Genomic DNA, 7,550 nt, shown 5'->3' on the forward strand with positions numbered 1-7,550 from the left:
AGATGTGTGACCTGCCATCTCGGCAGCATTATCGTAACATTGTGATCTGCAGTTTGTTAATGAAATTTCATCGGAATTTAATTATTCTAAAATTGTATTTTCGATCAAGGCTGTATCTTTATCGTGTATTTCAATAATACCCAAGGAAGATTCTTTGATGGAAACTTTTTTATGGATAAAATCAACATCGACATACCTAACGACTTCGGACATTTGTTCTCGATGAGAGATATCAGGAATTAAATCAAACAAAAGTCCATAATATTTATTTCTTTTGATATCATTTATTAGTTTATTTCGAATTGTAGATGCCAGAAGATGAATGAATTCATTTTGAATCTGTGGTGACAAATATGAGACAGTTTTTGGAGTTCCTGTGGCATGTTTAAGATGATTTGCTAGTAGCGGATCAAACCGAGATACAAATCTAAATAAAGAAAATAGGTTTCCTACATTTGTACCATCTAGAAGTGCTAGTTTTTCAACATGGCCACGTAGAGGAAGATTTTGTATAATTAAATACCTCAAGCAAGCTAATATTCTTTTAAATGTATTTCGCCACCGTTCTTTTTCGGACTGAATGTTCGCTTCTAATGATACATCATTTCCCGTTCTATTACTTATTAATCTTCGTTCTGTTTCTTTCCAAGCCGTAAGTGGTTTTCAGTGATTTGGACTTCTTTCATGGCTAATCAATTAATCTTTTTTCTTCCATTTATTAAAACAAGCAGACTTTACGAAATATGATTGTGTAGCGGAATTTGATGTAATAAACAGTAAGCAACAAAAGCAGTACGCTGCATTATATTTTGGTGAATATAATAACCAGGATCGATTAACTTCGGTTCCTTCTTCTTCATTACCGTCCCGTTGAGAAAACCAAAATTTTGGCATTAGACGATTAGTTGACCGTGACTGTACATGTAAGTACATTAGAGTGTTATTGTTTTAAAATTACAAGCGTAAGCTACATTGCGTTTCTAGAAATAAAAAAAAAATAGTGTTCTGAAAGGAAGAATGTTTGTACTGTGTACACTGCAAATATTTATTGTAACATATTATTTTATCAGACAAATCAAGAAAGGAGATAATTTATGTAACCACACAGCGTAGATGCCATAAGAAAGTGCTGACAGACACAGGTCGCCCTGCCAGTAGAAAAGACGTGCCATTTCTATTATGAATATATTATTACAGTTTGATTTAGACTATTAGTGTTCCTTTTTATTTACGAATTAACATTTATTATATTACACTGGCACTAAATTTAAAATATATTTTCCAGAAATCAATTATAACAAAAATTATCCAGCAATTTTTTGTTTCGCGGACCATTTGGCGCCCCTTTGTGAGTAGCGCCCGGGGCATGATGCCCCCCCTTGCCCACCCCTCGCTACGCCACTGCTTTGACTTTTTATTTAATCGTCTGAGACATTTAACTAAATCCATAGTATCGATATGCATCCAATCGATACATACATCGAAAACATCGTTGTATATCCTATAAGTCAATCATAATATTGTCGCTAGAAAAAATTTTATTTTGAATTTTCTTCATACACAAGTACCATTAAATAAGTAATGCATTATTAATTGGATATAAATTTAAATCCAGGTTTCGAAAACCATAACTAGTTAAAAAGACGTCGTAACTCTCGAAATCGTTCTTCCCTGTATTTGAACGCTATTTGATAAACGCTGTTAGACAGAATTCGCCCTTGAAATTGGACTTATGGTCACTTATTTTGATCAGGGAATAAAAATTCACAAATCTAATAACCATCAACAAGCCAGGTGGTACTAGAAAACAGAGAAAACTTTTTCTCTGATGACATTTTTTAACCGTCGTTGAACAGCCGACCCAATTTTGGGTTTACTACAACTAATGCTGAACTCCGTAGCCTTGTAATTTTGAACCCAATCCAGAAGACAAGAGAACTCCTAGATCAAGTAATGGGAGATATTTTGCCGTCCTGGTATACTTTTTGAGGGATCGTACCTGCATTTACGTTATATGGAGAGGAAAACCACAAAAATCTCTCACGGTTAGTCTAACTGCAACTCACATTACTTGCAATATATTGAGAGAACCATGCTTTCGGAAAAACCGATTAATAATTTTCAGGCAAATTTTTTTATAAATAATATATTGATATAGATTATAGTTTATAATGCAAGCATTGTGCATGGTTTAATGTCTAATAAAATGACCACAATGTTAATAATGAAACTTGTCCCAGGTTTTTGATAGTTTTTATCAGATTTCGACATTGAGGTGTCAAGTCAAAAGTCAGTTTTAGACATCAAAATCCTAACCCAATAATTAGGATATGCGCTCTAATAAAAAAAAATTTCTTTCCTTCCTTTGTTGAAAGTTCTTCATAAATACATAAACAAAATGTAAAATAATATCCTAAGACTTTACATGACCATGATCAAATAACTAGTTTTTGACAAAAAAAACTTTGATTATATTAGCCACCATAATAACAATTTATGTACAATTTTTAAGATATTCCATTTTAAGTGGCTCGTTCTATTCTTAAATTAATAATTACTTTATTCAATTATTTAAAATAAAATTCAAAATTCTAATTAATTTAACTATTATTTAAGAAGATTATCAAGTGTACTTTTATATTTAAATAAAATTTATTTAAAAAAGCATATTCAACAAAAAACAAGATTAATATTATTGATCATACCAAATTTGTAAAGATAAGTAAAGAATTAAGCAAACTAAAGAAACTCTAATAAATTCATATTACGTAAATGTAAATTAGTGAGGAGCTCCTAAAAGAATGCTTATTATTTGTAACTTGGTTCAGTATTTAAATTTCGCTAATGAAATGTTTAAATAATTTTAAGATGTAAATACATTGTGCATTAAAGCTAAATAATTTTACCCTACATTCTTAATATTTAAGAAATATGAGGTAACTAAATTTTTTATTTAAATTGTTTTTAAATAAAATCATTAAGAGATGAATTAAAGTGTTTTGGAATGACAAATCTTTATTTTTTTTCATGACTAACCATACGATATTTTGCTGCATTTAAAATATTAAAATCCCCCTCAGTTCATACTTTTTAAAAAGCTCGGCTTTATGCATTGAAATATCTATAATTGAGTTCTCATAAAACAACTTAATACTGAAAATTTTAAAAGTAATATAATAATTAAAAAAAAGGAATAAGCAAAAAAAGTAAAATTAAAAGTAAATTTTGCGCAATTGGTGGACGGTGCCTCAACTGAAAATAACTTTCAATTAATTCTTAAATATAATTAATAAAAGGGGGAATTGAAATTTTGAGGTGATTAAACTTTCGGATTCCTTACTTCCCTGGGGAGCCACATAAAAATACGTAATTAGTGAATGATCCCCAAGTGAAATTTACGGTGCTGATCTATAAATAGAATATCTGAATATCTCCAGAAGGCCAGAAGCTTGCTAGAGGTAAAGACAATGGCGCGTCACCAAGGATAAAATTAACAAGAGAAATAAAATTTTCTATCGCTATTATGGAGAAGAAAAAAATTTACATTATTTATTTGGTACCCGTAATCAGCAAAAATTCGAGAGATTTATCGGCTTGATTTCAGAGGGGCGGAAAATGAAGTCTGAAATTGAGAATCTCTTGCAAAGTGCAGCTGAGTTGCACATGAGGATCATTCCCACTGAATCCAGCTCAGTCAGTATACGCACATATGGACCCGAAAGTTTTTCATCAAACATATAAAACGATTGGCGTCTACGGGCCGACAGTATGCCGAAATAAATTGGGGTTGAATTAATTACGAAAACGCTGAATAGAACAATGTCTTTCTGCATAATTCGTGGCGAAAAGCAGAATAGAAAAAAAAAGGATATATAATTTTTAAAAAGGGAAAATTAAGCACTTTTTAAAAACACCCAATTAAAAAAAACACTTTTAAGGACTTTTAAAAACAGAAAATAAGTACCAATCCTGAACCACGGCTCACTTAGATGACATAGAAAAATATTTTAAAATATTGAAGGTAACTGATTTGAAAAAGAAAAAGGTGTTGGGACAACTATGGCCTGGTCATGGCGGTAGCGCCAAAAATAAAAAGATAAAATCATTAGAAATAAATTCATGATGAAAATCCTCATAATCAATTTGATTTTTATCGAATTTTTTTTATTTGATTCTTACAACAATTAAACAGGTTTTGGTATCTTCTTCAGTAATGATTCTTTAGATTTTGATTTGATTTTTTGATCAATTCTTATGAATCAATATCAATTTACAACCGGTGGAGGAACAGTTAAAATTTAATTCCACTGAAAAAATGGTGTTGTTCCATAAACTTTAATAAATAGCTAATTCCGATTATAAATTAATCATAGTACTTAAATTTTGTTCCGTTGAAATGATAGCGTTCGAATTAAACCATTAAATGTTTTTTTTTTTTAATTTCACTCATAAGAAAATGATAATTATGCAATTATATTGTTAAAATACATAAAAGGTATCTTAAATTTCTTTCAAAGATTAAAATTTTTAGGGTAAAAAAAACAACATATTACAAAGACAACCATCTGATATTTTCAACATGCTTTATCGTAACAACCTGTTATTTTATCACAGGCTAGTATTTTGGAGCACATGGTATTTTGTCACAGGCTAGGATTTTGCTGCCACAGCCTTGCCTACTATTCAGTAGCTGGCTGAAATTATTCGCAAGAATGCCTGGCACGGTGAACTGGTGGAGGAAATGGTCAAATCTGCCCCTTTGATGTTCGGGCATATGGGGCAGGTTGTTTATACATATTTGTATTTTCCATATTAACATTCTTTTCTGTGATACAAAAAGTAGTGTATTTAAATATTTTGATATTGATACATATATTTCTTACGCGTAAAACAGAAGAAAAGAAATCTTACAAAAATTTACTACGAAATATGGGTCTTATTGTCTCCTTTCTTCTCTCTTCTCTTCACAGCCTTACTCTATCTCTTTTTTTAATTGCAATTAATATTTTAGCTTATTATTTCCTTAAAAAAAGTGGGTGTTAAAATTATATTAGTATGCGAATTCAATGGCTGAATCAGCAAGCACTTGATTTTTTTTCTCCCCAACTTTATCCTTTCGCACACCGAGCACTTTAACATGTTGAACTCACATAAGCACTGAATCATTTAAACTACATAGTACAATAATTTAATATAATTTTTAAAATTCATGAAAAATCTGGTTATTAATTATTAAGATATAAAAATTGCAAGTTTTAGAGTTATGACTTTTGATGTCTACGCAGAATGAAGGGTATAGTACAGTAATAAGTAAATGTTTTTTTCCTTCATATTATTCTATCAAACGATATTTTGTGAACGATAAAATTACTAGTGTTTATTTTATTTATTGAATTAGAAACGTAAATGAAACTAATCAGAGGAAAATTGTGTTGTTTTAAACAAAGTTTAGAGTTTGCCATACACTAAAACCATTTTGCCCTTAAACACCCCTAGCAATAATTTTTCCTTGGACTCATTCGGGCTCAAAATTGGTTCGATATGGGTCCAATAAGAACTTGCACCGAGGGACCGATATTGGGATGTCTAGATCTTATAATATTGGTCCTAGAATGGCCTATATAGGGCTTATATTGGCCAATACAGAACCTACATTGGCTAAATAATGGATATAAAATATCGGGTGAATCTGACAATTCTATATAGGACCGATATTGGTCGTAAAGTGGCTGTAAAATATCGGGTGAATCGAAAAATAGGGCCGTTATCGGAAAAATAAAAGCCCTTTGAACCCTTACAAAGCCAAGATTCATGAACATTGGCCCAATGAGGGCCCAAGTTATTTTGCTGTTAGGTATTTATTCTCGCTCCCCCTAATAGAAGCATGCAAAGCGAGACCGAAGGAGAAACAATCCCTGACATCCAACCAAAGGAAGCATACCGTTGGCGATTAAGGATGCTAAAACTAATTATATGGCAATAATTTTTATTATTAAATTATTCAACAGGAAATGTTTGGCTCAAGCAAAATATTTTATGAGGAATAAAGTGTGGTTTAATAATGAAGCCACAAGTTTAGTAATAAAGTTTTAGGTCATTGAATTTATATATTTTCTTACATTTAAGGAAAAATTTGGAATATTTAGTTGGAAATAATAAATTGTTTACAATAGAGTAACTTCGGCCAACATTTATATTGAATCAAAAGTACAGCATTAGACAATGGTTGGAAGTAGCGCGCTACAAATAGCTAAACTACTGTAGTCACTACTTTTTTCCGTAGTTTGTAGTGTAGTGCACTACTGTTTATAAGAAGTAGAAGTAGTGCGATACTAGTAAAACAGTAATTTGTTGCGATTCCAGGCAACTACTTTTAACGTTAGTTAAATAAAGAAACAAAGTTCAAACGCAAAAAATATTTCGAATCTGATTGGTGCAAATCCTTAGCAGGCCCGTCAACGTAAGCAATGAGAATGCCTATCTGACTGAGCGTTAATAAGATATACATCTGATGCTCCGGAAAAGCGGTGCGAAATCGGTCCAGTTGTTTCTGAGAAATCGTATTTAAAATATCCAACTTTTTTAAAATCCGATTTCACAGGAAACATAAAATACGTTTTGTGTCTGATTTCGTAACTTAAAATAACGTCTGCATTAATTAACCCCCTAAAACCGTTAAAATTGAGTCCTAGAACGTGAAGATCCGATAAATAGATAAAAAGTTATTCAAGGTGTTCCGTTTCTTATTTTTCGCACTGTAATTTATTTCTTGCAGGATATAAAAAAAAGCATTGAATACTTGAATCAAAAATATTTGATAATTTTCTAGCATTTCTTTCATCATTGTCGAGAAAAGCATAGAGTTGGAAAGTTAAAAGAACAAATTCGTAGAAAGTGCTTTAGAGTCAAAAACTATTTCATTTAAGCATGCATTAGCTTCTTAATATCTCCTAATATTCAACCAAGTCAATTTTTCATTCAAAATTATTTAGAATATTGGTGAAAATTATGTTCTCCGCTATATGTTAAGCCACCTCAGCTAGATTTGGCATGTGACATTTTTAGCGGCAATCATTGGTCGATTCGCCGTGTAAGAGAAATAGTAACGTAAACAAAACAAACGTTGCCGCCGGCGGAAAAGAAATACAGCCAAAATTTGGGAGCCACGTAAGAGAATTATATATATTAGATTATCCTTTTTCAGCATTGACTTAAATTTACACAAAACTCACCTGTATTATTAGATAAATAATCACGAGAAACTAAAAGCGGTAAGATATTACCTAATTAAAAACCTCATTCGCTTCAAAAATATATAAATTGGAAATAACAGTCGACCTGTTTCAAGCGCTCAAAAACAGGCACCCATTTTCAAAACTTGACAGATGTGAATGAGACGAAGTGAAAGTGATTTGAAGTATAAAACGCAAAGTTGCCAACGAAAAATGGAGAAATAAAGATGAGAAGCAGAACTAAATATACCGCAGTAGCCGAAACGGAACTTTAAAAAAAAATGAACGGGAGGGGGAAATCTGGAAATGCATTTTACT

The sequence above is a fragment of the Parasteatoda tepidariorum genome, chromosome 5 (genome assembly GCF_982258835.1).
Source record: "Parasteatoda tepidariorum strain Cologne lab strain chromosome 5, Ptep-v5.0, whole genome shotgun sequence".
Classification (NCBI taxonomy): Eukaryota; Metazoa; Arthropoda; class Arachnida; order Araneae; family Theridiidae; genus Parasteatoda; species Parasteatoda tepidariorum.